Raw genomic sequence first — 9792 nt, 5'->3', positions numbered from 1 at the left:
GGCGCTGACCGAACTGTGATACAATGGGTAGGCCAGTTTGATGCAGTTCGTGTGTACAGAAAAAGGGCTGTGGCCTACTGATGGTAGCGGGGGACAAAAGAACGCCCACACCCCTAAAGTGGTTTCGTACTCCATCCAAAGGGAAGACCCAGATCAGAGAGCTCACCTTGTTCAAGCGGTAAACAAAGTCCAAACAGGTCGACACGGGAGGCACTCTCAATAATTTCACAGGCGGTGTCTTGGAAGGAAGCGTGACGGAAGAGGTAAGTGGTAGCGGGCATCCCAAAGATAGTTCTACAGATTTCTTAGTGCCCGGATGTTCTCGGCACAAAGAAGGGAGCTCGACCTACCAGACGCGGGTCGGGACGACGAGAAAAAAAAATAAGCGAATGAAATTAGAGATGAAGATGGATAGAGAACTAATGATTGGACGAAAAATAAGGGAGAGTTGGAAACAAAAACTCTGATGCAGGAAGAAGACAGAGCCAGAGCCCGAAAGTCAGAGTCCCGAAGCCTGGAAGGAGGATCCGGAGAAAATTCCGGGGAGAGGCGTGAGAGTGGCGGAAAGATATTTTTGGGAGTGCGGGAAACGCATATAGAAAGTTCCGAAAAATGATAGTATAGTGGGGTAAAGGTAATAGCGAAAGGCAGAATGACCTGGAGAAAGTCCTGAGTGTGGGAAGATCGGCGTGGAGGCAGAAAAGAGCTGTAAGCCTAGCAGATCAGGGAAGAAATCGGAGGAAGACCTGAAGGATCGGAAACTCACCCAGGTGGTAGAAAAAAGATACCAAGTAAGTCAGTTTAGGGAATTGTACTAACGAGAACGGTGTTGGAAAGAAACCCATGGGAGAAAATTGGACAGGACAGTTTGAGAACTATTGTAACGTGAATACTACTATATTGTAAGAATAGGAATAAGATATAATAGAAATAGAGAGAGAGAAAGAGAGTGAGTGAATGTTACTCATCTGTGGTTAGAGATATTGATAAGAAACTTAAAGAAACTTGTTAAGAGTAAGAATTGATTTCATGAATTGTCTAATTGCTATTAACGGAGTGAAGTGTGTTCAGTAGAAATTTCCTCCATTGAGTATGTAAGAGGGAAACTGAAAAATTATTGGAGTTATTCAGTTTATGTTGGAAAGGAAAAAATAATCCCCCCCCCACAGTACGTAATTCAGATTAAAAAAGTGAGTGAACAGGGAGAGAGAGAGAGACAGAACCCCGAGTTGAGTTTATGTGGGTGTTTATGGAAATGAGTTAGGGGGAGACAAAGTTGAGATTCTGATCGGTGTTTGTTAAAATGAGTAAGGAAGGACAGTTGAGCTTATTCATCGGTGTAAGTAATAATGAGTGAGTAACATGGACAGTTGAGTTTCTGTCGTGTTAGAAATTATGGAGTGTAAGGAGAATAAGCCTGTCCGTTATTGGAAGGCAAGACCAGTGGCCGTATGCTATAGTCTAATCCACATCGGAAGAAAGACAAGGGTAGTGACCCGAATGCAGCGAGCGCTGTGAAATATTTCTTAATTTAATAAGAAGTTCTTAATAGGTGGAGCGGAGAAGCTAGGGTGGCACCCTATGAGCTATCTCCTTGTGGATGAGCTGTAAAAAGTAGAGTAGAGAAGGAGTTAGTGTCAGATGCCCTGTGAGTTTTCTTTTTGTAAAAAAGTTTTAATAAGGTGGAGAGAGAAGGAGCGAAAATGCGAAATTAGTAGCTCGATAAGAAGGAAGGAAGCAGCAAATGGATGGTAGCCCGAATAAGGTGGAGAAAGGATGCCAGTCCCATGCAGCCAAGAGTTCCTGAAAATTATCTGTAGCAGATTCAGGTGAAGCAGATGAAGGAGATCCTCAGAGACCCAAAAATGGAAGTTTGAAACCTCCCCGGAAAGGAAAGAAAAAAGATAGAAGTAGGTGAGAAATATAGTAAGAACTGTAAGTTAACAAGGACTGTTAGTGAAACAGTATAGTAATTAATTAAAAAAAGGGGGTAGCATTAGAAGTAAAATGATAGATAAATTATCTCTGAATTAAATTATATATACTAACAGAGTTATTATGTTAAAAAAGGTTATTGTAAAATGCAAGGGAAACGAAGGATGAGTAATAGATTAAATTGTTATTCAAATGATTATAATGTGTTAGAAGGGTAGTAAGGTTTATATGAGAAGTTTTGAATATGTTTTAAGGATAGATAATTGAATTATATGAGAAACTTTGAATATGTTTTAAGGATAGATAATTGAATACAGTGTTTGTATTGATGAAGAATTGTTGGTTCATCTGAAAGACTAATAACAAATAGAGACTTTAGGAAAGTTAAGATTGGTCTTCAGTGTATTTTAACAGAATGGTGAGAACACAGAGTATAATGATGAAAGTAGCATATTGATTGTTAATATATGAAACAGAATTGTATCCAAGGAGTAAATGAAATAGGTATGGTGAATGTGTATAAGTGTTAGGAGTTAGTTAGGGCAAGAAGAATGAATCAAGTGTTTTCATATAATGGTCAACTCAGATTAGCTAGTGAAGGGAAACAGGAATAAGAATAATTTATGCAAGGTATCCTTGATTTAACTTTGTATGTCATATTACATGTTTTTTTTTATTCAATTGTATATTATGTTGTATATATATATGTGTAAATAAACTTTGTTGTTTATTAATTTGTGAGTTTGTTATTCCTGAACACTCAGCCTTTCCGAAGGGAATTATACATAATTGAGAAGTTCCCTTGAATCTGGAATTCTCTTGTGAAGCAAAGTCAGATGTGTACGTGGGGGTGTAAGAAATAGAGGTCTATATAGTTATAAGGGAACAGAACAAATAAGGAATAATTCAAATAAAGAATTATTATTATTAATATTCAAAATAAAATTAAACCAATTCCTTTTAATTCCCCCCCCCCCACACAACCATAATGATTTCATAAAAAATAAAATAATTTTTTTGTTTATAGTCAGAGAAGACCGCACCGTCAGAGGAGTTCAAAATATACAATACAAGAAACATCATCGCAGTTAGCAGTTATGCGAGTTTAAACCACGGTCACTCGAACATTTGTACAGTACTTAGGCGCCCTCGAGCATAAACACTCTGCAACTTTGAATTTTAACAAAAATAAAAAAATAAAAGAAGGGATAGCAGATGGGAATAACTATTATAACGTTTAATAATACTATGGTTGATTATTTTTTGCTAAATGACCTGTCATCTGATGAAGCAGCGTGTTAGTTTATTTTTATAACTGAATTTTGAGAGCTTAAATAACGGGTTGTTGTAATAGGGTTTTTGGAGCATCAATGACTGAGGCCATATGTTCTGTGGTCGATTTTCTGTTTGCAGGGGGAAACCATGCTACCTTTGCCTGAAACCAACTAGCTCATCCACCTTGTGAAAAAAAGCCCATAAAAATTCTTAACGTCATTGACGGGACTCGAATTCAGGTCATTTCCACCCCCCCCCCCCCGTGTGAGGGAAAACGGCGATTCTATCAACCGTGCTGCCCACGAGGGTAAATAACTTGGTAGTGCAATGTGGCAACTATAATTGTGAAATGGTCGAAATCTGGAAGAGGGGTTGTTCTGATCCAGGATGCTGTTCGAGTTCGCTTATCTTGATGCGCTTGAGGAAACTGAGATACGATGTTTGAAAGAGAAGGAAATCATGTTAGTCAGCTTAATACAATTGTATAAGATAATGAGGTAACAGGTATGAATTATTAAAGAAGTATTCGAGGTTAACGTAGTGTTTGGTGTTTCCTCAATAATTCAAGTGTTAAACGTGGAACTAATGTTAATGAATTATTGAAGAAGTATTCGAGGTTAACGCAGTGATTGATGTTTCCTCAATAATTCAAGTGTTAAACGTGGAACTAATGTTAATGAATTACAAAGATTAGGGTAAGGTGAAGTGCTTTGTAGTTATAATTACGGGGACGTTGCGGACTTCAAAGCATCCTTGGCCAGGATACTTATTGGCAACAACCCAATGCCGCAACTAATAAGGTATGAAAGGAACCGATACAATACTATCGGTTCCTTCATACCTTTAATTGTTCTTTAAACAAATGAGTCCATTTTTTCAAACTTCCCAGTGTAATAAATAGGCTACATAAAACTAGATAACCCTGCAGACATTTCACATTCTGACACTGTTAACTTCTTTAAGAATTGCAAGGAATCCTAAGAAAATCCTAAGAATTGCAAATGAAAGGTATAAGTTAGTGCTAGAGTAAAGTGACCAGATCCTTAGTATTCCAAAGCGGGACATTGGTATGGTGAAGAATTTTACAGCACCCTAGAAACAATACACACATATTTTTTTATTTATAAAAAAAATCACATACAAAATATAAATTAAATACATATACTTCTGTTAGCTAAATTTATAAAATAATATATCACATGTTTTAAAAAAATAAAAAAACAAATATAGTCTATATATATATATATATTTATTTTATTATTATTATTTTTTTTCACAGAAATTTAGTGTGGGTGCCCCTCATGTTGGACAGACAACTTGTGTGATCGAGATCAGATAATATTCGTAAAATCGGACAAATGCTAACTTATCGTGATTTTCTCTTGTAGAGAAGCTTGTCTTCATTTTGAATTTAGACCAAATAAAAATAGGATAATAAATATAATGTATAGGATATTAAGAAATATTAAAATTTTAAAATATTATATTTTAATGACGAACAGGTCATGAACTGAGAAAAATAGTTATTAGAAGAAAAAAAAGTCACTTATTAGAGGGGTCATGTTTTTAATCGACTTTCATTTTTGTTAAATGAAAAAAGATTGTTTTTTTCTGTAAAATAATACTAATAATAAAAATACATACTTCTTTTAACAATAAAAACAAGAGAAATTAAATAATATAATTAAATATATTTTTTTCGCTAAGTGAATTTTTCTTAATAATTCTTCATTATTTGCTATTTCTTCGTAAAATTCTTCAGAAGAATTAGCAAAATTGCACTTAACTTGTAGTACGCTCAGTTTATTTTATTTATTTATTTATTTTTTTTTTTGACGTCCAAAACTTATTTACTTTCGAAAAAACTCTCCGTTGTACCATTGGTTCCCGGCAAACATAATGCAAATGATTTGCATTATGTTTACCGGCTACATGTCCAATCTGGGACAATTTGCAATGCGACTGAAATCTGGGACTGTCCCGCATAATCCGGGACGTCTCCTTACTTTATGCTAGAGCATCATGTCTATATGTAGCCAATTACTAAGTAGTAGTTGACAAATGGCATCATTTAAGTATATCTCATATTGTGAATACCTTTACAACGAGTTACCATGATATTGCACTACCTACCTCGAATAAGTAACGCTTCACCAACGCAGAAGACTACTGTTACTTATTCTTGGCAGATACCACCACCTATTTACTATCTATAGAGCTAAAATAGTGAGACAAAAAAGGAAAACAACTTTACAGAGCTGCCTATCAGCAACAAAAAAATAAATGCCAAAAGGAATTAGAAAAATTATCTCGAACTTCAAATAAGTATTTTCAAAAAGCGAATAATCAAGGAGAAAGCTCGATGCAACGCACTGAAAGTGATTATTCATCAAATGGTGAATAATAATCGAAGCAAAAACTTTATCAACTGATAGAGATGAACAGCAACCATATAAAAGATTATCTTTGCTAACTGGTAAAGGTGACCAGTCACAATCCATCCAAAAATTTACTTCTTCAGCTGAAGAGTCGTCCAGAAATGAAGAAATGGTACCCAAATCTAAAACAGAAAATAAATTATTGAAAGATTGACAGAATGTCATAGGATTGAATCTAAGTGATCAATCTTTGATGACCAATGTTTATATTCGCTAACTGGTAAAGATGAACAGTCACAATCAATCCAAAGATTTATTTTTATAGCTGAACATTCAAGAAACGAAGAAATGTTATCCAAATCTAGAATCGAGGATGTTGTTGTTGTTGAATTTGGATTTATTGGCGCAAGGGGTGCTATGACCATACTGTGCCTGTTACTTTGGAGTGTTGGTCAATATATGAAAGGAGACTGGTCTAGACGTGATTGTATGCGTTAATCATGTTTAGACAAGTGAACAGTTCTGATAAATCAGAACTGTTCACCATCTCCAAATATATGGCTTAGTTGCAGAGGTTTTTGTGAGCTAAGTAGTGATCTGAAGCATGCGATTCTAGATGAATGATAATTCGTTATTCGTGCAGTGCTGACGTCCTACAACGCGCTCCTCCAATGTCTGTAATATTTCAGTGCCACAGTAATCCCATGGCTTAAGTTTAATACCTTCCGACGCGGATTTAAGTCACCAATCCAGATCTTTAAGTGATTCCGGAAAGAAGATACAAGGTAAAAAGATATTTATGATTTTAATATTAGCTATATCAAAAGCAAACAGCGCTCTACGTGCCTTTTGTGTCCCGTCCCTTAATCATTATCTTCTCTCAAGGTCGTCCTCTCACGAGCTTCTCTTCACGCAGTGAGGGGAAGCAACTAATCGCATGAAACACACGAGAACGAGTCGCAAACGCAAATCTGTCCGCAGCGAAACCAAATTAAAACGCAAGATTGTTTTGAAGCTGAAAGAACCCCCTTTCTTCGTCCTTGGGAGTCCCGACCTAACAGAGTGAATTCCTTACTAGAATTATCAACCATTCACTAACTAACAGCCCTACTCGGCAACATGAAAAAAGTGGCAAAGCGCCTATCGGGCATAAACACCGCAGTAATCCCTCATTGCAACCACCGCGACATACCCGAAAGTAAGAGTAACGCCGCCCAAGAAAACAAATCTTCTGATAGCCACGATATTTCAAGGGCATCTCCTCGGAATGCACAACTAATCGCATGAAACACACGAGAACGAGTCGCAAACTCAAATCTGTCCGCAGCGAAACCAAATTAAAACGCAAGATTGCAATAACCCCCCCCCCCACACTCCTAAAAGAAAACAACTTGAATTGTAGTAGCCAAACCAAAAATATTAAGGCCGCATATTGTATCTGGCTCTGTATACAATGCATTTGTCTGTATTTTATGTTTTATCTCTGTATGTAACTCATGTCCTCTAGCTGCATAGCTGTAAAGGGACATTTCTTCAGAAATAAATTGATATTAATAATAATAATAATAATAATAATAATAATAATGTGCACACTCAATGATAATATGCTTCACGGTAAATATGGAACTACAATACGGGCAAAGGACTAATACTAGGACAATCTTCTCCTAGCAGCAAAAATAGGTGTGTTTGATGTGTATGGCCAATCGTGCTCTTGAAAGCACGACCTATTCCTGCCTGTTTAATCGGGAACTGGATCTCCATAGCTACGGATTCTGTTTTATTTTAAGAAGTTTGTTACCTGTTTGATTATGCCATATTTCAGACCACATCTCAGTACATACGTATGAATGGTTTATAGTCAGAAAAAGGAAATGGGACGGAATCGAAGCAAGCAGGGTGTTTTGCTGCTTCGTGTACACACTCGTTTCCTGGAATTCCAACGTGGCTGGGTATCCAGCAAAACGTGTCAGTCAGCTTATTTTTATTGAGCTGAAATAACTGTGATCTGATTTGTGAGAGAAGTGGATGCCAATTTTGTGATTTATTCTGTACGGCATTCACACCTGGGTGTTTGGAAGATCGTTGAGGAGATTTAAAGCCATCTTGATTGCATATAGTTCAGCCATAAAACACTGCATTCAAGTGGTAATTGGACAGAGACGGTGGATGTAGGACTCATTACTGCAGCTCCCACGAATATATCAGTTTTGGATCCGTCTGTGTATATCTGAAGACTGAGCATTGGTCAATGCGTGATCCGCATGTAACTGTCTAAGGTTGTGGTTCAATAGAGAGTGTTTTCCCCACTGAAAAAAATAGTTGTCGCAATGAGATATATACACTGCCCATGGTGCTTGTACTGCGTCTGCAGCTTGAAAGTTATTTCCAAGATAGATGTTCCAATTTTGAGTTACCTCTTGTAGCCGGATACTAGCAGGTCTGTTTTCGTTGGGTTTATTTCAATATAAGTTTTCCCACTGCGGTTTAAAGAGATATGTCCAGATGGGATGGGAAGGGAGGCTTCGTAATTTGACTGCATAACTAAGAAGCAATACTTTTCTCCTAAGATGTAGTGGAGGGTCATTGGCATCTATATACATACTTTGCACTGGGGATGTATTAAAGCGCGCAATCCTGAGAGCGCTAGGCTGGACCGGATTGAGCCAAGCCAATGCTGTCTTACGTGCAGAATCATAAACTGGGGCTCCATAAATTCATTGTACCTCAAAAATTCATTCGTCCAAAAAAAAAAAAAAGACAATCTCTTATGAGGCTCATGATGATCCTATTCTCGATCTAAAAGAAAGTTGAGTGTTTCTGTTGTATATTGGATATACCTATAATTTCCACTAAAGAAAGGTTTCATCAGGTGAATACCATTTTGAAACTTCCGAATTTATACAATATTAGAAATATTAAAAATCAGTTTTTCAAAGAGGACCTCATTGAAGCACTGCCAGGACCTACATTTAGCTCCCAGTACTGATACTGATGCTGACATTGACGGAATAGAATTGTATGATGAATTAAGCCAAGATAATGTCTTAAAAACTTCCTCTCTGTAGAATTACTCGTTCGTTTAAGTTAACTTTACCAGTATGTAACACACTTGGGACACTACAACCTCAGTGGCTTCTGGTGAGTGCAGTTTCTCAAAACTTAAATTATTAAAATTATATATATATATTGCGTGTGTACCGAGCACGCATAGCGGAAGTTAAGTGAAACTTCTTTAGGCGAACATTTATCACTTGACCGAGGGGTCCCGTACCGTACTGACCGTATGAATGCCGCAGACGACGAATCTGCATGAATGGGAGTCTCTGAGATATGAGACGTTCCATTACCAAATCTAGTTTCGGCAAGCGCTGTGGCATCGGATGATAATTTAAAACCATTTGACTTCGATAGAGCCGGAATCACTTTGTCCTTGAGAGAGCCACGACAACTGTTACAGGCTGACATTTGACTTACATCCTCATTTGGAAATGATCTAGTTTGATGATGTTTGAAGAAGATCTCGAGCTGCTAAAATCTTCACATCGTTCTTGAATCAAAGCCGATCATACACGGAACAGACTGAACCGAAATCATTATCCAGGAATGTACATTTAACCACGCATCACTCACTATTGATCTTAGGCATATTGAATTAAAAATTTTTTTCCACCGAAATTTTTTATGAAATATTGTCGAGAATGACGAAATAAATATTTTGGTTTATAAATTTTTCAAATCGGACTGCTAGAAGCTGAGATATAGTGATATAAAACGTAAACACGACGTTACATCTTGGCCGCGCTGAAGGGGCACTGATTGTATCATGCGTCGCTACTGATTGCATCATACGGTACAGAGTGATACAATGGTGGGGGCGATGAATAATTTCGCGTTGCATTTTCGTGGCGATTTTGTATCCGATTTATTTATTATGCTCCTAACATTAGTGCACATGCAAGTATACTTGCACCTGTCCTTATTCTTAGGTACCCTAACACTTGCACCTGTATACTTGCACCTGTCCTTATTCTTAGCTACCCTAACACTCCAGGTATTTACTTGTTCTATGATTATCCAGAAGCCCTGCAAGGATCACTTTCACCTCTGTCTGCGGCTCTAGTCAATCTATTAGTCTGTGTATTCATCCAAGCTATCGGGTTTCCGAACCACCTAACACTGCCTCGATAGCATCAGCATTCAT

This window comes from Mastigoproctus giganteus, chromosome 5 (genome assembly GCF_048544385.1).
Source record: "Mastigoproctus giganteus isolate SK-2022 chromosome 5, ASM4854438v1, whole genome shotgun sequence".
NCBI classification, from domain to species: domain Eukaryota; kingdom Metazoa; phylum Arthropoda; class Arachnida; order Uropygi; family Thelyphonidae; genus Mastigoproctus; species Mastigoproctus giganteus.
Note: the sequence above shows the minus strand (reverse complement) of the source record.